At 42.6% G+C, this 22,843-nt stretch overlaps 1 long non-coding RNA gene across 1 annotated transcript in view; it reads right to left on the reverse strand.

Moving 5' to 3' along the window:
- LOC136017676 (uncharacterized) overlaps window positions 1–20,138 on the reverse strand; it is an 829,506-nt gene extending 809,368 nt beyond the window's left edge. The window contains exon 1 of the long non-coding RNA XR_010614037.1: window positions 19,745–20,138. This is a non-coding gene — a long non-coding RNA (uncharacterized LOC136017676). The remainder of the gene's footprint in view (window positions 1–19,744) is intronic.
- Between the last annotated feature and the right edge of the window lie 2,705 nt (window positions 20,139–22,843).

A 22,843-nucleotide genomic window follows, 5' to 3' on the forward strand; every position in this document is an offset into this window, starting at 1 on the left:
GTTCACTTTGCAAGAAACAGGAATAGGTGATACGGCTATTTGTTCTGGAAGTATATTTAGATTCTCTTGCAAGAAAACTTCCTGGTTTATGACAAATGAAAACTTCACTAAGATAAAAACATTACAATAAGAAATAATGTTAATAACTAAAATAAAGCATGGTTCTATAAACTTGTTTTCAATACTTTATAAGAAACATAGACAGACTTTGATTTTAACACAGTAGAATAGTTCCATACTTTCATATGTTTGCAGCTACTTAAAAGTAGTTCCCACACTAAGTACATTCTTTGTATTCAATAGGCCTCATGAAACAAGGTCTTGGCTACATTTCAAGTTTTATTTAGCTCTGCAAAAGACCTTATTTAGCATATTTTCCTGCACCATTTGAGGAGCTGCCAACCTTACTACATCCAATTTCCAGCGAGATCTTTTTCTTTTAAAAATCGGGTTTCTCATCTCACATTATTGTACATCAAGCAGAGCTTCAGTAAAGATGCTGAAATCAAATAGCAAACAGCAACCAACATGAAATAATATCCTGGTTTTAACAGAAACGTGAATGTAATAAGGTTTTGTCTTATTGTATTTGGGGAAAAATAGTGAAAACTGAAATAAAGCTAAGCTTCAAGCTTTAATTGCCTCCAAAGTATTTTTATTTTAATCAATTCTTCTGAAAACACAGTGGGACTAATCAAAATGTAGGTAATTTTTACATGTTACACTAAGTGTTTGGCTAAGTTAGTTCTTTGTTACCTCATTCTGTCTGAACAGGAAGTCACCAGCAGTTTATTACCGCATATAGTGCCTTGTGAATTCAAGAGGTAAAGAATAAGCTGTGAGCCTCCTGGACAGACACAATTATATTGCCAATTGTACCAGAAGAGAATAAGGTATCTTCTACAGAGTCATTAGAATGATTTGGGGACTTTTACAACACCGGTTGTCTTCAGGAAAAAAAAAAAAAAAAAAAGAAGAAGCATTAGAACAATAATTAGGTACATTACTTCTAAATTTGATGGTAAAAATCAGCATCTCTAACAGTAAAAAATAACATTATAATCCTCTGAGTTATGAAATCTATTTCAAAATTAGTTTATGATGGTCATAATATATTTAGATTCTCAGAAGAAAAATGAAGTTAAGAAACTTTCACAGTATAGAAGGATGCCCAGTTTCTCAAAGCTAGTTTTATAAGTGCTAGTTATTTACTTTGGCTCCCTTTATGATTAATGATGTGAAATAGGTAGCTCCAGAAGATAGCTCATCCTAGCTATAGTAAGATCATTAGATATCTCTCTGCTAACCATGAAAGAAGTATAATCAACTAACTTATTTTTGGACAGCACATGTTTAAATCTCAAAATATTCGAAAGATGAATTATGCTCTTCAATGTTAGAATCATAGCATCACAGAATGGTTTGGGTTGGAAAGCACCTTAAGATCATCTAGCTCCAACTCCTTTGCCATGAACAGGGATACCTCATACTAGACCATGTTGCCCAAGGCTCTGTCCAACCTGGCCCTGAGCCCTACCAGGTATGGAGCATTTACCACTTATTTGGGCAACCTCTTCCAGTACCTCACCGCCCTCAGAGTAAAGAACTTCTTCCTTATATCTAACCCGAACTTCCCCTGTTTAAACCCATTACCCCTTGTCCTATCACTACAGTCCCTACTGAAGAGTCTCTCTCTGGTATCCTAGTAATATACCCTGAAATTTCAAAATTAGCTGGGACAGAAAGTAAAAAATGTAATTGTATAATTTAGTTTCACCAATTTTCCCAATAGCTAATGATAGTTCTGGAATGGCATCATTTGAAATAGTAAATTATGATCTGAGGAATACCACCAAATACAAACACAAGAAGCTAGTAAGTTGATCTGCTGGATAGACTATAGAAAATCCTCAACAACATTTTGCTGATTTTGGGTGGGATAGAGTTAATTTTCTTCATAGAAGCTGGTATGGAGCAGTGTTTTGGATTTCTGCTGGAAACAGTGTTAATAATACAGAGATACTTTTGTTATTGCTGAGCAGTGCTTACTGCAAGGTCAAAGCCTTTTCTGCTTCTCACCCCACCAGTAGGTAAGCTGGGGATGCACAAGGTGTTGGGAGAAAATCCGGCTATACAGATGACCCCATGTTCCATACCATACGACATCAAGCTCAGCATATGAAGCTAGGGAAGAAAAAGGAAGAGGAAGAGGGATGTACAGGGTGAGGAGGTTTATCTGGTTTACCTTCCCAAGTAACTGTTGTGTGTGATGGAGCTATGTTGTCCTGGAGATGGCTGAACACCTGCCTGACCATAGGAAGTGGTGAATGAACTGCTCGGTTTGCTTGTACAAGATGCTTTTGATTTACCTATTAAGCTGTCTTTATCTCAGTCTATGAGTTTTCTCGCTTCATCTCTTCCAGTTCTCTCCCCCATTCAACTGTGAGGGGAGTGAGCGAACGGCTGCCTGGTGCTTAGTTGCCAGCTGTGTTTAAACCATCACACAGATCTAATAAAAATAATGGATACTTACATATAGCAAATAAATGTAAAAGGTGAATGAAAAGAAATACAATGACATTGTTCTTATACACTGTTAGCTTCTAACCTTACAGTAAGAGCTGAAAATTTGGATCAATTTCTATATGGAGCTCAAAATAGACTTCAGTATGAACGGGTAGCCAAAAGGCATCCAAATTGTTAGCTTGGAAATTCAGCTGGGATGAAAAATACATAAATAGAAGGTTACTGCCATGCAGCTGGAATGTCCTTGAATTTCATTATTGCACTTTCACATCCATATTTATTTGCATTTATCCATATTCAATGCATATCTATGTTTCATGTGTTAGGCCAACATTAGTTTTAGGTAAACATCTCTTGTCAAGCTGATATTGTTCCTATTAGACACCACTAAAGAAGCACAGCAAACAAAGGGTCCATTTTACAAAATAGTCTGAGACTGGTTATTGACTGAGCTAGAGAATCCAGGATGCTTTATTACCTCTGAACTCCGTCAAAAGTAGAGTCTACTACTTATATGCAAAGAGTGACCAAGGTGAAAATGTGCAAACAAACTATTATTTCTAATCCAAGGTTGATATGTTCTCAAAATAACTCTTAATAAAATTCAGTCATTGTTTTCTAATAATCTCTCCCTCCAAAATTACAGGTTAAATGATATATACATATTAGTGTTTTCAGTTTGTGTGGCAAAGTATTTGCAGCAGGGTGGATTCTGGAAGAAGCTTCTAAAAGCTTCCCTTATGTTCAACAGAGCCAATGCCAGCGGGCTCCAAGACGGACCCACTGCCAGCAAAGGACGAACCCATCAGCAACTGTGTCAGCACATCTGGGATAACTTATTTAAGAGGGGAGGTGGTGGTACGGGAAGAAACCCTGACAACACCAGCGGTAGTGAGAAGACAGGAGTGAGAATACGTGAGAGAAACAGCTCTGCAGACACCAAAGCCAATATAGAAGGAGAAGGTGCTCCAAGCATTGGAGCGGAGGTTCCCCTGCAGCCTGTGGTTAAGACCATGGTGAAAGCAGGCTGTGCCCCTGCAGCCCGTGGAGGTCCGTGGTGAAGCAGGTCTTGTCCTGCAGCCTGTGGAGTCTATGGTGGAGCAGATATCCCCCTGCGGCACATGGAGGACCCCATGCCAGAGCAGGGGATGCCTGAAGGAAGCTCTGGGAAGCCCATGCTGGAGCAGGCTCCTAGCAGAACATGTGGCCCTGCCCTGTAGAAGGTACCCACACCAGAGCAGGTCATGAAGAACTGCATCCTGTGGGAAGGACTCATGTAGGAGAAGTTTGTGGAGGACTGTATCCCATGGGAGGGACCCCACACTGGAGCAAGGGAGGAGTATGAGGAGTCCTCTCCTGAGGACGAATGAGCAGCAGAGACAACGTGCAATGAAGTGACTACAACGCCCATTCCTATCTCCCTGCACTGGTGACGCGGGAGTCACGGACAATGCAGAAACAATCAATGTGATCAAGCAACTGCCAAAGTTTATTGTGCATACAGTGGGTTATATACCAATCTCGTTCCTCCAGCTTGCCTCAGAACCTTAGATACAGCCCACAAAGCCCCCTTTTGATTTTTGAACAGAGGCATTCATTCCAGTTCATATATCTGTTCATATATATGTCCATTTTCTTCCATGAATGCGTTGAGAAGTCCTTCCGATGGTATCCTCCGCTGAACAAGCCATACCTTGGACATCATCTTTGCAACCAGTGCTCTTTCACAGGCAACTATTCCACAACGTATGTACAAGATTACTATAAGCGTTAAAAATAACTGAAACAAACTATATATCAATGGTTTAAGCCAACCACTAACTCCTAGGTTCTTTAACCAATCATCCAACCCCGTCTCAACCTGTATCTTATTAACATGCGCGTCCCCGCACTGCAGGCAGAGGGCGCACTGGCGATCGTGTGTCGTCACCCCCCCCCATTGGGCACCGCTGGCTTCACCCCTTCCTCGGGGTGGGGGCGGGGGGGGCTCCGGGCGCCATTGGGTGTTAAGTGTGGTCGGGGGAGGCGTGGGGCAGGCATCTGGCAGGCTAGATCCCACTTGTCAAAAAAACAAAGTTGCAAATGCAGAGCAAGCAACAATTGGGCAAGCAACCGCATATCATATGGCGCTAAAATATAAGCCGAAAATATATGAGCAATTATGGCCTGAGTATAAAACGATTTCAATCCATATATAGTCACTGCCTGCCGAGCCTCCTTAACTATTGTTAAATCAAGAGCCTCCTACTCCTTTACCCCTTGCTGGGTGGTAAACACTGGGTAAGCAGAAGCCCCCATGTCAGCAAATTCCCCATCTACAATTGCATCCCTGATAAACCCGCGCCAACGATGTGCCGGATTTTTCCCACCTCCCAATCCCTTCCCCGATTCCTCCCCCAGAATCCCTTCCTTCAAAAAAGCATCATACGAGGGTGGAGCAGATGGCCCAGAAACTCCACCAGTCTCCAAAGCTTCCAGTCTTTTCAGGATCAGTTGAAGCTGTTCGTCTGCCGGGCCAGCTATCCTCTGTCGATGAGCTGAACAGACCAACTGGTCAGAATCAGAATCGGAGTCGGGAGGATATAAATCCGGTTCTGATTCCGGGATCCCAAACCAGGGTCCAATGCAGACTCCCTCCTCTGGATCTGGGACGCCAGGGGTCGTTCTTTCTACTCTTACTGAGCTCTGTGATGCTGTTGAAGCTTTTTCTTCCCCGCCAGTTGTGACAGTTTCCGGGGAACAGTTGCAGGCACAGTAGGAGGAGCAAACGCCATAGATGTCGGGCCAGCGCCTGCTCCTGACTGAGTCTGAGGGGGGACGGTGGCCGTAAGTACAGACGCCACCACCGCTCGTTCAGATTCCATCTCTTTTAAAGTGTCTAACATCATCCTTCACAGAGTGGAGTGCTTTTGTGTTTCATTTGTCCCTTTACTGGTCTCATCTCACAGCGCTTGTCCTATGCGCTCCCACTTGGAGATCTCAAAGGCAGCTTGCACAGTGGGAATAAAGCCATGACCACGGGACCATTTTAACAGCTCTTGTAAAGCGGCACAATCATATTGCAAACCTCTCTTAGAGAGAATATGTTGGAGGAGCTTCACCACTGCCTGTTCCTCTTTGGATAGCGAGTGCCCCATCGCCTCCCCGGCAGCTCACCTGATCAGAGTGAGTTCTCCGAAGTTTTCACAGACGTCTGACTTCCAGCGCAGGGGCAGTGCTGCTTTCGGCCGTCTCTCCGCCCCCTCTTTTCCTGTCGGGCTTTCAAACTCGACTCTGTGAGTTACCGATCTGAGGGTCCCTGTTCGGGCGTCACTTGTTGACGTGGGAGTCACGGGCAATGCAGAAACGATCAATATCATCAAGCAATTGCCAAAGTTTATTGTGCATACAGTGGGTTATATACCAATCTCGTTCCTCCAGCTTGCCTCAGAACCTTAGATACAGCAATTCCATTGGTTAACATTCAAAGGCTAACTTACATCACAAGCCTAGCAACAACAATTCCATTGGCTAACGTTCTAACATTCAAAGTTAACAATGTCGACTTGCTAAAGATTGCTTGCCGACCACAACTTTTCAACATCTTAATTCTGTGGTTTCGCATCCTGTTTCTAACTATAAAACTATATAGCATCAACAATCTTACTTCCCTAATATGCCTCCCCAGACGCTCTGGTTACGTTAAGGCCCAAGCTCTCTTTATTTCCAAGGAGCACGAGTTCTGTCCAAGGCCTCTTGCCTCTGCTCACAGCTATGACAAACCTGCCCACACTGCACGGCTGGCAGGCGGAGGAAGTTGAGAATTTGGGAGTAAAGTTGAGCCTGGGAAGAAGGGAGCAGTGGGGGAATTATGTTTTTAAGATTTGGTTTTATTTCTCGTTATCCTAATCTGAATTAGTTGGTAATAACTAAATAACTAAACTACTTTTCCCAGACAGAGTCTGTTTTGCCTGGGATGGTAATTGTGATGATCTCTCCCCATCCTTATCTTAACCCATGAGCCTTTCATTATATTTTCTCTCCTCTGCCCATCTGAGGAGGGCAGTGACAGAGCAGCTTTGGTGGGCATCTCTTGTCCAGCCAGGGTCAATCTGCCACAACTGGCATTTAGTCTAGTAGAAGTATACTTTTCATCCTTATGACACTACATTTAGATCCATTTAATCTTGAGACCTCTGAACAAAAATAAAAATGGGTCAAAATTCTCCCTTCATTTTGTAATCTAAAATTTTTGCCTGAATTTGACCAGTATTCAGAAATAATTTTAACCACTGCTGAATTCCATGTTTTTCAATTGATAAACTGTTAGTCAAAAATTGTTTTGCCCAGGAATAAACCCCAGTGAATCTACCATAAATAACTATAAGTAGAACATTTTTCTTTCTTTTTAATACTCAGTATAATAATTCAGTAAGTAAAAACACTGTACAAAGGCGGGGGGGGGGGAAAGGGGGGCTGTATTAGACTGGCACAACACTGCCCTCCTCCTCTGTCTACCTACTCTGTTTCATATTGTTACTCATTTCTGCTATTTACATCTTTAGAAAAAGGAATAGAAGAAATGAGATATGAAACCATAGCATCGAGCACCAGAGCTGTAAGAAGGTGGTTTAGCTGTGCCATGTGTGGATGCAGTAGGAGAGATATTTTGGTTTAGGTGTATCTAATAATTAGTGTGTCAGAAGAATTTCTGAAGGCAAGATTAAGTTAAGGGAAGAAATAGCCATAGACCATGTAGGACGATAGAAGGGCACATGCAAGGTGATATAAGTTTTTCTTTAAATACTTGAAAAACAAGCCAAAAGCAGCTGGGAGTTTTTAGAAAATTTGCACCCTCAGAAAAAAATTAGAAAAGCTGAAAACAAAATACCACCTTGGGCACTGCCATATTTAACTTTTATGAGGAATAAATGTATTTTAACGTTCATATTTTTAAGTCATATTTTGCTTTCTTTGGTTTTGTATTACACAGAGAAAAAAAAAAAAGTTTGGAAAATTAGACTGAAACAGTGCTTGCTTATCACTTCTATGCATGCAAATACCAGTGTCTATCTCACGCATACAGTGCATCCCTTATTAACAACAGGAAACTGACTTCTGATGAGACCCAAGCTCTCCTTATTCAGTGCTGAAAGATGGTTGTTCAAAAACACACACACGCTCAGGACTGAAGGATACCACAGGTGACTCTGCCAGTCAGTAGAAAGGATAATGGAAGGCCTAAGCCTAACTAATGAGAGATAAATCTGATAACACACAGATTGATTATAGCAATAACTCTATTGATCAACTTCAGTCCTTGAAATCTCTGAGTAGCTTGAGGACTTTAGTACTTGTGATTCAAGGAAAATAAACACACTCAAAAGGTCAAATAGTAATGGAGATTGCCTGGCAGTCAGTAATTTCCAGCAGCATAACAGATAAGAAGGTGACATTGGGATGAGGGACTTTAGAATGCTCAGAGGCTATCCAGCCATCAGCATGTTTCAGTACAGAAACTGCAGACATTTTTGGAATTTCAATTGCTTAAATGAAAGGGAGACTGGTGAAATATTCAACTAACAAATCTGTGGATCAATTGCTCAGTCTACAGCATATGGGAATCAAACACATTAAAGACCTCTGAGTATTCAGACAAGATTTTTTAAAATTATGAAGTGTACAATTTGTAAGAAGCAGAAGGCAGGATAGTTCAGTTACTTTCAAAATCCCGGAATCTTAGATGTCACTCTACAATTCTGTGCATTTGAAGTCAGTAGCTTGGAATCCATGCATTAAAGATCTCTGGTTAAATTTCTGATTTGGATATAAATCATAATTTCACACAATTCTGATTGTCAAAATAGAAAAGGTGAAGATTATAGGATTATCTTCGTACTAGTTCAACACTCACCAGTATGCAAGACAGATAGAATTCATAAGATTAAAGAAGTGAATATCTGACTTGTTAAAAGATACGAAGAAAGGGTTTTGATTTGTGAAATATTGACTAAAACAGTAATAGTTTCCTCTGAAATTTAAGAGCTTTGTATTATTTTAAGGAAGAAGTAGGCTAGAATAATCTACAAAGCCTTTCTAGTGAAAGAGAACTAAAAAGTGGCAGAAAGGGAACAGCTCATAGTAGTCAAGTTTGGGGCAAGTCAACAAAATTAATCAAAGCATGAAGAAACATGGAGAAAATAAGTAATTTAGCTGTCCAATTACACACCTAAAGATGATAAAAAGAAGCTTAGAAAAGCCCTGTTTATAAGAATATATTCTTATTCTTTCATATTACTGAAAAGTCTTGGAAAGGTTTATGTCATTATAATGGTTGTAATTATCTGGGATTTACTGAAGTAAGATTTTTTTTTATTATTAAATAGCATGTCTTTGTCAGAGTTACTAGGTGCCTTTAAAGTGCCAACTTCATTTATTGCAAATAATTAAAACAAATCTGAAGTAATTCCAATCAAAATCCTTCCACTGTGGATGCCAGGTCCTTATCACCAAATACTATAGTCTTACAAATCTGTTCCTAATTGTCCATGCTACCTGCTAGCTATATTTTTAAATATATGGGGTAGGTTATTGTCAGAAATGGGTGAACAGATTCTCTGGCTTCTGTCATTGTTGTCATGGTAGCTCCAAGTGTCAAATTTGTCAAAATGGTAGGTTTCTGGGGTGATGTCTTTGAAATATGGGAGAGCATTTCTCACTTATTGAGAGGATCAGCAATGGTCATATTCTAAATTAGAGGATGTTTGCTCCCAAAGCCTTTCTGAAGAATCTCTTGGAAAGCTAAACACAACAAAATAGACTAATAATGTTATGATACATCCATATTTAAGATCAAGTAACAAAAAAAAGAAAAAAGTCATAATCACAAAATCAATCCTGGTAAAATGTACTGTGAGAAACAAAGATTCTGAAAAGAACTCATGGATAATGATGAATGAACTCTCAGTGGTATGCTGTGCCCAAAATAAAAAAGTGTTATCCCTGGATGAGCAAAAAGGAGAACACTGAGGAAGATTAAGGAGAGCATATGACATCTCATTTGAGACTTGTTGACTACTGCTGTAACAATGGTGTCCATAAATCAGTGAATGTTGATAATGATAATTGAAGAGAGCCTTACAATAAAAGAAGTTCATGGAGCTACTGTAACAACCTAAAAAGAACATAAACTTGGAAAAGAAGAGTGAAAGAGGGCAATGTCATCTGGTAGCCATCAACCAGAAGGTTACCTTGTTCTCCAGTAGTTATCACTGAATGTAGATTAGTACAGCCTAGATCACAATGCCCATTGTTTAACAAAGAGTAAATTACCTGTTAGGAAAATCAGCTGCTCTAAGGGTGGATTCTCTGTAGCTGTGCATTTTTTAGTCAATATTGTTTTCTAAAAGAAGCACCAGTTCAAACAGTAATCCATTCAGATTTATGAAAGGGTCAGGAAGTCAACAGAAAATAAAATATACTTCTTTGCATAGGCTGCATCTCCATTAATTAAGGGATTAAAAAGTGACGCAAGTTCTAAAGCAGTGCATGTCTACTTATATCTGAGCAAAAGCTCTAACCGCCTGTTTGCCTTAGAAGCCCATATTCTCACTAACAGTAAGCAATTGTACCCATCTGTCCCTTCGGTAGCAGGGACTGAAAAAGGGAAAATTCTGGATGATGCAAAGTCTTGCATCTCAGTCCTGGCCTGCTATACCGATCTCCAAAAGGAACCTTCTTGCTTACAGATTTTTAGGAGGAAGAACTTGCTTAAAAAGTGCGTTAGGCAAACTAGGAAAAGATTTAATAGGAGAACCTGTTACTGAAGGATTACAGAGTTGGGCTTGTTCAGCCTGGAGAAGAGAAGGCTCTGGGGAGACCTTGTAAGAATCATCTAATACCTAAAGAGGGCCTATAGGAAACTAGGAGAGTGACTTTGGACAACGGCCTGTAGGGACAGGACAAGGGGGAATGGCTTTAACCTGACAGAGGGGAGATGGAGATGAGATCTCAGGCAGAAGTTCTTCCCTGTGAGGGTGGTGAGGCACTGGCACAGGTTGCCCAGAGAAGCTGTGGCTGTCCCATCCCTGGCAATGCTCAAGGCGAGGTTGGATGGGGCTTGGAGCAACCTGGTCTAGTAGAAAGTGTCCCTGCCTGTGGCAGGGGGTTGGAACTGGATGAGCTTTAAGGCCCCTTCAAATGCAAACCGGAGTTACAGTCTGGAATTCTAACTATAGTATAGACCAGGCAGATCTCTTTTCTACTGCCTTTTACAGTTAGATTTTTGAAGGTAAGAAATAATTGCTCTCAGAAAGATAAGCTTTTCTTGTATTCTTCCACCTCCAAGCATTCCAAAACACATTCAGTTATCATAACACTTCTTCAGCCTTGTTGTCCATCTAGCTCTCTAAGAGGACTGTAGGCTTATTCAAAATGAGATGGAGTTCTATGAGATCTATAGATTTTCATAGCACATGTACACAACTGCAAGGTTATCCAAAGACAACACATTTTCTGATTTTTTTTTATAATTTTGACAAAGTTTAATAATGATAACAGGATATTGCATTGATCAGATTGGAATACTGTTGCATGTTTAGGAGATAGCAATCCACACAACAGTAAGGCTGAGCAGACTATAGGCCTATGCTGCATGTTACAGTGTGGCTTTCAGGCTTGTGTCTTCTGCACAGATTACTTGGCTGCAGAATAGCCTCAGTCAGCATATTGTCTCAGAGGAGCGCACAGGCAGCTCCCACTTGGTACCAAGGATTACACAGCCTGCATGGCTTTACCTTTATTTTGGCTTTACCTTTATTTTAAACGGCAGCAAGAAAGTTCTCATGAGAACATCCTTTAGGAAGAGTTTTTTTCTTGCAAGGAAATTATCTAATAGATCAAGTGACCACAAGGGAGAGCTTCTCTCCATGGACAGCACTCACGCTGTGCAGCACACCATGGGAAAATCCACCCAGGCTTTTTCTGATGCTGCACAAATATGGGGTGCACAGCATCTGAAGAGATGTAAAATTTACTCACTAGCTATATTCCTCTTCTTATTGTGTCTTATTGAAGGAGTTGAGCCATTTGTAGTAAGGCCTTACTGAGATCTGGAGAGAACTCTGCATTGTCTCTCACCTCTCCTCATGGTTCTTCCCTCCCTGTCCAGCAACAAAATAATATTGATGAAAAAGGAACTGCAGGTTATACTGCTCTTATCAAAGTGAGAATTCTCAAAAAGACAATCTAATGTGTGAAGCAGATGAATGTGAAGAATTTTGTATTTCTTATTTTTTCACTTAAAGCTTGTGCTGTTGAACAAGTGCACACTGAGCAGCTGATTCTGGAATGGTTTGGGGAATTCTTTCATGTGACATTATTAAAATGTACCATTAAATATATTTAAAAAGTACAATTGTGTACTGCTAGATTATCTAAAAAAAATCCTTCCCTAAAGCAGTGAGGCCAGCTAAACTCTAGAGCAACTACATGAACAATAATATGCTTTGAGACGCCTCTCAGTCATAGATTATCTCCATGCTTCATTCATCAGGATAATAACATAATACTAGAAACAAATTTCAGTATCTTCTGTGCTTTCTCATATCTGATGTTGGGTGGTTTGCAATAGCAGTGTAAAGGGATTACTCATTTAATACAGGAAGAATACACTCAAGGACACAAACAGACTCTTTTACTGTCTTTCAGGAACTTGTTTTTTCCTGAAGAATTTAGACTGCAGATTTAAAACATCAGGAGCTAGCAGAAAACTTCCTTAAAATTACACATGTAAATGTATAACTCCTCCCACTAAAAATAATCATTTAGAGTAGATACTTGTTTCATTCTTGAAATGGAAGACACCACATACATTTGAGTTTCAAATGTCAGTCTTGCAGGGTAATCTGTATGTCTAACTTTCTCCATATCTAATAGTCCTGCTGAGCGGGTTAGATGACTTCAAAGAGGCTGAAGTATCTCTTAAAATCCAATGGCAATCAATGTGAATAAAGAGAACTCTTGATTCGTATGTAACTTCTATATGTATGGCTCCTAAAGTATCCAAGTTGGGCCCACCACTTTTCAGTAGTTAGTCTACATTCAGGAGCAGAAATATACTGATAACTAATAACACAAGTTTACAAAATTAAGCTATTGAAACTCATCTGGCATGCCCTAAGCCTGTTGAAATGTGCCAGTGAATTTGCAGCCAGGCACAGAAACAGCCAAACTCATTAAGCCTACATTTTTAGAGCTTTAGCAGTCATCCTATAATTGTTCTGCATCTAGGTCTATATAAATAGCAGAGATAGATACAGAATGCTGATGTCAGTTTTACAAAATATTATCCCAGTCAGTAAGATGCTGCAATAAATTGGCTTATCATTAATACTGTCTTTGCTATTTATCATGACAACATTAATCAAGATGAATTAATTTGGAGTTAATGTGACTGCAATATGAATTGCCAATGCTGTTTACTTGTAAATTCCAGTTATGAGGACAGACTTAACCTCCTTCAATCTCAAACCCAACCTTCATTTCTGCATTATTTCACGTGAACCATGGACTTCCATGCTAGTGTTGATACTAATGTAAAATAGAGTTTTCTTCCCCTTACAGATTTTTATGTTTGCAGATTTCTGCCAGAACAATAGTCCATCCAATGTTTCTACTTTCAGTTTTGTTCCCAGCCAGCAGTCCTTGGTAGAAAGATTTTAACCCAATTGACTAACACACTCTTGAACAATTGAATGAATGATTTTTCCTGGGAAAAAAATAGTACCTTTTTTTTTTTTTTCAGGCTCAGGTACGATAAGATAAATAAAGTTTCTCATACACAGGTTGGAAATCAATAGAAAAACTCCTTCACATGAACTGATATCTATAAAATTAAAAACAAGTTCCTGAGATTCAGTAGTCAGATTTATGAAGAATTTCAGTCATTCAAATCTGGGAGTTATCTGCATCACAAATTTATATCAATTCTCTCAGAACTAGAATATAAATTAGAAAATAACTAATTGCCTTAAGTACTGCCTATATGGAAGATCACAGCTACTGACTCCGCACAAATGATGAAAACTATACATTAAGAAACAAAAACTCAAAGCCTGAAACTCTTAAATTCCAGTTCAGTGCCTCCACGTATAACCATTCTGGATCAGTGTTCACTCTGTTTCATTAGCAAAATATTAGATTTAACAAAACAGTCTGATGCTACACTTTAAAAAAAAAAAAAAAAAAAGAAAAGAAGTTTTAAACAAGTATCTGTATGTTTCAGGATCCTACCATGGTGAGTTCACTCCAGAGGATTCTAATTCTCATTCTGCATAATTGTCGTGGTTTAAGCCCAGGTAGCAACTCAGCTATGCAGCCACACCCTCACTACCCCAGCCCCCCTTCCTCCCCCCATCCCTCCGTGAGGGATGGGGGGGAGAATCGAAAGAATGTAGCTCTCATGGGTTGAGACAAGAAGAGTCCAGTAACTAAGGTATAACACAAAACCACTACTGCTACCACCAATAATAGTAATGATAAAGGGAAAAAAAAAGGGAAGAGAATACACCTGCTCACCACCTGCCAAGTGATACACAGCCCTACCCAAGCAGTGACCTAACCCTTCCAGGTAACTGCCACCAGTTTACATAGTGGACTTGCTGTGATATGGAATACCTCTTTGGTTAGTTTGTTTCTGGTGCCCTGTCTCTGCTTCCTCCCAACTTCCCCTCCTCCCTGGCGGAGCATGAGACTCAGAAAGTCCTTGGTCAGAGTAAACATTACTGAGCAGCAACTAAAAACATCAGTGTTATCAGAGCTGTTCCCAGGCTGAAAGTCAAAAACACAGCACTGCACCAGCTACTAAGAAGGAGAAAAATTACTGCTACTGCTGAACCCAGAGCAGTATCCACCCCTTATTCCATACCATTCACATCATGCTCATATTCCACATTTTCAATATAACATCACTCTTATCTTGTATATATACATATCTATATATATATATACACACACACAGACAATTCCTTAGTGCATGGACCAATCCCTATAAAGCTGCTGAGTCCATCTGCTCCATGATGTCAGGCTCCATCTCTTGTAACAGCCTTTCAGAGTAGGAGAGCCAGTGTGCAGTGTTGGATCGTTGCCTGCTGATGATACCGCAAAACTTGTCTGGTTTCATCAAAGTTCATTCTTTGTTGGGATGATGGTCGGAGGGAAGTCAGGGCCAGTCGCTGGTGACCTGAGGACATCTAGTTGGTGGGCTATAAAAGTGCTACATAGCAGGCAACAGAATACAATTGAGTTCATTGGTTGTTTTCCCCTAAAATCAAATCCCCTTGAGGTACACATTGGACCTCCCCATCTTCCTGCATTACCCACCAAGTATATCCGGGTCCCTGAGCAAAAGCAATCCCACGAGTGGGTTTGCCTTTACCTGAAGCAGGAATAACCCAGACTGTCTTCCCCAGCAAATTCTTTATGTGCACCACAGGAACTTTGCCCCACTCTACAATATGTAAAAGTTCTGACTGGGCTGGGCCATTCCTCTTGGAAGATTCTCTGGTGTTGACCAATCAGGTGGCCTTTGGTAAGTGTATATCCTAATGCTTGAAAGTTGCCCCACCCATTGCTCTCACTGTGGTTCTTAACAGCCCATTGTACCGTTCGATTTTCCCAGAGGCTGGTGCATGGTAGGGGATATGATATACCCACTCAATGCCATGCTCTTTGGCCCAAGTGTCTATAAGGTTGCTCCAGAAATGAGTCCCATTGTCTGACTCAGTTCTCTCTGAGGTGCTGTGTCGCCACAAAATCTGTTTCTCAAGGCCCAGGATAGTGTTCTGGGCAGTGGCATGGGGCAGAGAGTACGTTTCCAGCCGTCTGGTGGTTGCTTCCACCATGGTGAGCACATGGCGCTTGCCTTGGTGGGTTGGTGGGAGTGTGATATAATCAATCTGCCAGGCCTCCCCATATTTGTACTTCAGCCATCGTCCTCCATACCAAAGAGGCTTTAACAATTTAGCTTGCTTAATTGCAGCACGTTTCACAATCATTAGTAACCTGGGCAATAGTGTCCTTTGTTAAGTCCACCCCTCCATCATAAGCCCATCTGTATGCTGCATCTCTGCTCTGATGGCCTGAAGTGTCATGGGCCCACCGGGCCAAAAATAATTCACCTTTATGCTGCCAATCTAAGTCCATCTGAGCCACTTCAATCTTAGCAGCTTTATCCACTTGTTGGTTGTTCTGGTGTTCCTCACTGGCCCAACTCTTGAGTACATGAGCATGTACATGGCATACCTTCACCACCAGGTTCTGCCCCTGGGCAGTGATATCTTGCCACAGTGCAGCAGCCCAGATGGGTTTACCTCTGCATTGCCAGTTGCTCTGCTTCCATTGCTGCAACCACCCCCACAGGGCATCTGCCACCATCCATGAGTCAGTGTAGAGATAAAGTACTGGCCACTTTTCTGGTTCAGCAAAGTCCAAGGCCAGCTGGATGGCTTTCACCTCAGCAAACTGACTCGATTCACTCTCTCCTTCAGCAATTTCTGCAACTTGTTATAGGGGATTCCATACAGCTGCCTTCCATCTCTGATACTTTCCCACAATACGGCAGGACCCACCAGTAAAAAAAGCATACTGCTTTTCACTTTCTGACAGTTTATTATTATATGGTAGGGCCTCTTCAGGACGCATCACTTCCTCCTCTGGTGAGATTCCAAAATCTTTGGCCTCTGGCCAGTCCATGATGACTTCTAGAATGCCTGGATGACTGGGATTTCCTATTTGAGCTCGTTGTGTAATTAGTGCAGCCCACTTACTCCCTGTAGCATCAGTTGCATAATGTGTAGAGGAGACCCTGTCTTTGAACATCCAGGCCAGAATGGCCACCTAGGATGCCAGGAGGAGCTATGCTTTAGTGTAAATCACTTCCGAAGCAGCTTGAATGCCTTCATCGGCTGCCAGTATCTCTTTTTCAGCTGGGTATAGCTGGCCTCAGATCTTCTGTATCCCTGACCCCAAAAGCCGAGGGGTCAACCTTGAGTCTCCCCTGGAGCTTTCTGCCAGAGGCTCCAGGTAAGACCATTTTCCCCAGCTGCGGTGTACAGTATATTTTTTACATCTGGCCCGGTCCGGACTGGTCTAAGGGCTACTGCATGAACTATCTCGCGTTTAATTTGCTCAAAAGCTTGTTGTTGCTGAGGGCCCCATTTAAAATCATTTTTCTTCCGGGTCACATGATAGAGAGGGCTTACAATCGAACTGTAATTTGGGATGTGCATTCTCCAGAACCCCAAAGCACCCAAGAAAGCCTATGTTTCTTTCTTATTAGTTGGTGGAGACATTGCTGTTATCTTCCTGACCACATCTGTGGGGATCTGGTGATGTCCATCTTGCCATTTTATTCTCAAAAATTGAAATTCCTGTGCAGGTCCCTTGACCTTATTCCATTTTATAACAAAACCAGCTTTTAGCAGAATTTGGATTATTTTCCTAAAACTTCTTACCTCAAAAACTTCTTCCACTGTATCAGCCCACACGATAATGTCATCAATGTATTGCAGGTGTTCTGGAGCTTGCCCCTGTTACAGTGCAGTCTGGATCAGTCCATAGCAGATGGCAGGGCTGTGTTTCCACCCCTGGGGCAGTCAGTTCCAAAGGTACTGGACGTCTTTGCAAGTAAAAATGGACTGTGGCCTGCGCTCTGCTGCCAAAGGAATTGAGAAAAATGCATTGGCAATATCAGTCGTGGCATACCACTTGGCTGCCTTTCACTCCAGTTCATACTGAAGTTCTAGCATGTCTGGTACAGCAGCACTCAAGGGTGGTTTGAATTCATTCAGGCCACGATAGTCTACTGTTAGTCTCCACTCTCCATTAGACTTTCGCACTGGCCGTATGGGGCTATTAAAGGGTGAGCAGTTCCTACTGATCACTCCTTGGCTCTCCAGTCTACGGATCAGCTGATGGATGCGAATCAGGGAGTCTCGGTCGGTGCGATATTGCTGATGGTGCACTGTTGTGGTAGCGATTGGCACTTGTTGTTCTTCGACCTTCAGGATTCCCAGATGTTGTGGTTTAAACTGATCCACACAGCTCATCCACTCACCCCCCCGAACCCTCCCCGCTCACGCAGGGATGGGGAGGAGAATTGAGAGAATGTAACTCCCACGGGTTGAGATAAGAACAGCCCAGTAACTAAGGTATAACACAAATCACTACTGCTACCACCAATGATAATATTGATAAGAGAAAATAACAAGAGAATACGATACCACCGCCGAACCAGTTCGACCACCCCGAAGACAGAGTGTGCCCTTCCGGGTAACTCCCAGTTACCTCCCTGGGCATGATGTGCTGTTGTATGGAATACCTCTTTGGCTAGTTTGGGTCAGGTGTCCTGTCTCTGCTTCCTCCCAGCCTCCCCTCATCCCCAGCAGAGCATGAGACTCACAAAGTCCTTGGCCAGAATAAACATTACTTAACAACAATTGAAAACAATCGGTGTTATCAGCTCTCTGCCCAGGCTGGAAGTCAAAACACAGAGCTTGCACCAGTTACTAGGAAGGAGCAAAATGGCTCCTGGTAAACCCAGGACAGCAGAACAGAAAGATCCTGTGAGCAACCAGGAAAGGTGGACAGCTGCTCAATTTCCTCTGTCTCCAAAGCAGAAAAAACAAAACCCACCGGTACCCTTTTGGGTCTTTGAAGTACCCTCTCCTGAGGTAGTCTATGCCAAGGATGCATGCACCCTCTGGACCAGTCACAGTGGGGTGCTTTTACCATTTCCTCCCAGTCAGGCTGATTTCAGCTTCCAATGCAGTCAACTCTTGGGATCCTCCTGTCACTCCAGAAATACAAATGGGTTCCACCCCTCGACAGCTTGATGGCATCAGGGTACACTGTGCACCGATATCTGCTAGAGCCTTATACTTCTGTGGGACTGATGTGCCAGGCCATCTGATCCACAGTCCAGTAAATCTGATTGTCCCCTACCTCCACCTGGCTGGAGGCAGGGCCCCTCTAGTAGTCATCACAACATTGGACACTTAAGTCTTGTAGAAAGGGATTATTCTTCTTTATCACCGGAGCTGGAGTAATATCAGCTCTTCCGCTCCATCTGGGAACCTGCTCATCCGAGACTGAAGTCGCAGCTTTCATGGGATGATCATCTTTGACCTTTCTTCTCCTCTTCAATTCACACACCTGCTCCTCCAGAGATGAGGTAGGTTTTCCCTCCCACTGATTCACTTCTCAGTTGTCCTGCAGGTAAAACCATAACGTGGCCTATGGCGTGTACCTCCTATATCTTCTCTCTCAATCAGAAGGACTCCTTTTGTAAATAGCTGAGACTTGTGTTGGTACATGTGGGAAGCTGGATAGATCAGATAGATCGCCTCTCGATTGTTTGAACTCCTGGGAAGGTTTTTCGGCAGCTGAAGTGATGGAAGGGGTGAGATTGTCTTAAAACTCTTGGAGTTTATGAATCATTTCATCCACTGTTAGTGGTACTATGTTATGCCAGGTTACTGTTGCCAACGAATAGCCATGTGATGACAGTGCATACCATGTAAATTTCTGACACATGGATCGTGTACATTCGACTTCATCTGGATCTATGGGTGCATCCCCGGCATTCGGCTTGATGCGATAGATCATCTCTACAATGGCTGATTCCCTCAGAGACCTTTCTCTAGAGTAGTCCACTTGGCCGAATGAATCATAACGTCGTCCTTGTATGGAAACCTTTCTTTCACAGCTGCCAAAAGCCACATCCAAAGGCTGTGAGACTGTTTCTCTCTTGCAATTGCTTTGTCAATTCCCCCTTCCCTAGGAAGTGATCCCAGCTGCTTGGCTTCCCTGCCGTCTAGTTCATGACCGTCGGCCCCATTGTCCCAGCATCAGAGCAACCAGGTGATGATGTGCTCCCCTGGTTGACGGGTAAAATCTTTTCGCATATTCCGTAGCTCAGTTGAGGTCTGGGGTCGAGAAGTCACCTCTTCTTCTTCCTCTGATTCATGCGATGATGACTCCTGATCAGATGCTGATCAGGTAGTAAGTGCATTGCCATTGTTTCTTCACCTTGTTTTTTATCTTTCTTGTCTTTTTCTTTGCTTTTCCCCTTGCTTACAGGGACAACCAATATTGGCGCAAATTGGTCCTCTGGTTTAGCTGCACTGATTATCACTGTGGTTGGAGTGGCTGCAGTATCTGTTGTCGGGGTTTGGGTAGCTGTTGGAGTCGCGGGAGACAAGCCTCATGCTCTCATGGTCAGCAAGTCTCGTTTATTTAGCAAGATACATCCACTTTTATAGCTTGCAGGGTTAGTTACATTGTCTGATAAGATACAGCAAAATCATTGGTTAGCCTGTGCTGACGCAGGGGTCTCTAGGTAACTGTGACCACTTCTTGTTTCAACATGTCTCGACATGTCCCAGCTTGCCCAAGCAAGACCATTGTTCTATTTCAGCAAGATACCGTTGCGCTATCTCAGCAAGATGCATATCCTGTTTCTTAAGCAAATCAGGGTAAACATTAACCACGAGATTGCTGTGCCCTGGAGGCCTACATTTCCACCAGCTGCACGGTATCATGCCCTTTGTTACTTAGCCATTCTGCTGTTAGGCTCTCTACTGGACAAGTTCCTGTGTGATGTACTGTAGGTTACCCTGCTCTTGCAGGGGGGTTGGACTAGATGATCTTTTGAGGTCCCTTCCAACCCTTGGGATTCTGTGATTCTGTGATTCTGTGATTCTTTAACAGCAAGCATAGCCATTTTATGATTAAAAGCGTTCGATATCATTTTCTGTAAGCACTGCATAATACATGGTAAAAGCAATACTGCTAATAATATTACAACCACCACCAAAACAATTTTTTCTATTAGGGTAACAAGCCAGGGAGATAGCCCAAAAGACGCCAGCCAGTTGGTAAAGGGATCACTTGTTTCTTGTAACTTTCGCATATTGTTTTTCAACTGTGCCAATTGTTTGTGAATGGAGTTAGAATGGTCCGAGAGATTCATGCAGCACATACCTTCAAACTCATCACACCCATGACCTTGTGCGAGGAGTAAAAAATCTATGGCGGCTCGATTTTGGAGAACTGCATGCCGGACTCCTTCTAAGTCCATGGCTAGATTTGACAATATGTTTGTCGTAATGTTTATTTGTTTTCCTGTCCAACAAGCTAATTTTCTTAATTGAGTGAGAGCTTGAGCAGATGCTATACCCGGAGCAAAAATACTGGCTAAAATAACTTCAGGAGGATCCCAGAGCGTAACAATATCGGAGCACTCTGGGCCCAGTTGTGTGGTGGCTCTTTTACGGCGAATATGAGTTTTATTGGCTTTAAGAACTGTCATTATGTCGGGTGCAAACATTGTTAGCTGGCCTATATAGCAGGGTCCCCCCTCCGGGCTTCTGGGGATTCCCTGCCACGCCCTATCACCGCAGATCAAGAAATATCCATCAGGTAAATAGCCTGTGTTGGACGTTACAATGGTTTTGTGTGTGATGTTTTTGCAATAAGCGGTCTCATTATAGGGCCTATTTGAGGAAACATTTACTGAGTTATGTGGAAGCCCAAAAGGGTCCTTCCAAGAGTCAAAGTGAAAACAATATTGTGCAGGCGCAGAACCAAGCAGGTTAAATTCTTGGATTTCAGAGACATTTTTTCTTATATTGAGCTGAAAGGTAAAATTGGCTGGGACGCCTATCAAACAGGTTCTAAAGGGGTCAGAAGCTTTAGCAAGAGCAAGGCATAAACTACTTTGGTTAACTTTTTCAGCCCAAGTGACCCACATGTTTTTTCGTTCCTCTGTTTTGTTTAGAGTGTCCCAAGCTCCTGTATTGAGGCCGAAAACGGCGACAAGTACGATCCCAATCTTCAGATTTAACTTGCCACAAAAGCGGAATACCCACATCTTTACCGCACTTAATCTCTAGAGGCACTATGGCTAGTGCGGTTTGAATCTGGGAGAGAATCTCCTGAACCCGATATTTCAAATATCGTTGTTCCAGATCTTCCCGGTTCTCGACTAATAGATACGTTAAGGGTAGATTTATGGGAGGAGTTATACCTGCCTCCGCCAGCAGTGCTCTATAAGGATTATAATTATGATGGGGATTCCAGGTACAGTTTACACAAGCACAGAATCACAGAATCACAGAATCCCAAGGGTTGGAAGGGACCTAAAAAGATCATCTAGTCCAACCCCCCTGCAAGAGCAGGGTAACCTACAGTACATCACACAGGAACTTGTCCAGGCGGGCCTTGAATATCTCCAGTGTAGGAGACTCCACAACCCCCCTGGGCAACCTGTTCCAGTGCTCTGTCACTCTTACAGTAAAGAAGTTCTTCCTGATGTTAACGTGGAACTTCCTATGCTCCAGTTTACACCCATTGCCCCTTGTCCTATCACTGGATATCACTGAAAAAAGCCTAGCTCCATCATCCTGACACCTACCCTTTACATATTTGTAAACATTGATGAGGTCACCCCTCAGTCTCCTCCAAGCTAAAGAGACCCAGCTCCCTCAGCCTCTCCTCATAAGGGAGATGTTCCACTCCCTTAATCATCTTTGTGGCTCTGCGCTGGACTCCTTCAAGCAATTCCCTGTCCTTCTTGAACAGAGGGGCCCAGAACTGGACACAATATTCCAGATGCGGCCTCACCAAGGCTGAGTAGAGGGGGAGGAGAACCTCTCTTGACCTACTAACCACTCCCTTTCTAATGCACCCTAAGATGCCATTTGCCTTCTTGGCCACAAGAGCACATTGCTGGCTCATGGTCATCCTCCTATCCACCAGGACCCCCAGGTCCCTTTCCCCTTCACTATTTTCCAGCAGGTCAACCCCCAACCTGTACTGGTACATGGGGTTGTTCTTCCCCAGATGCAAGACTCTACACTTGCCCTTGTTAAATTTCATCAAGTTTCTCCCCGCCCAACTCTCCAGCCTGTCCAGGTCTCGCTGAATGGCAGCACAGTCCTCTGGTGTGTCAGCCACTCCTCCCAGTTTTGTGTCATCAGCAAACTTGCTGAGGGTGCACTCAGTTCCCTCATCCAGGTCATTGATGAAGATATTAAACAGCACCGGTCCCAGCACCGACCCCTGAGGAACTCCACTAGTCACAGACCTCCAGCTAGATTCTGCGCCATTGACCACAACTCTCTGCCTTCTTCCTTTCAACCAGTTCTCGATCCACCTCACTACTTGATCGTCAAGCCCACACTTCCTTAGCTTATCTATGAGGATGCTGTGGGAGACAGTATCAAATGCCTTACTGAAATCAAGAAAAACTACATCTACCGCTCTACCATCATCCCTC

The sequence above is a fragment of the Lathamus discolor genome, chromosome 6, assembly GCF_037157495.1.
Source record: "Lathamus discolor isolate bLatDis1 chromosome 6, bLatDis1.hap1, whole genome shotgun sequence".
NCBI lineage: Eukaryota > Metazoa > Chordata > Aves > Psittaciformes > Psittacidae > Lathamus > Lathamus discolor.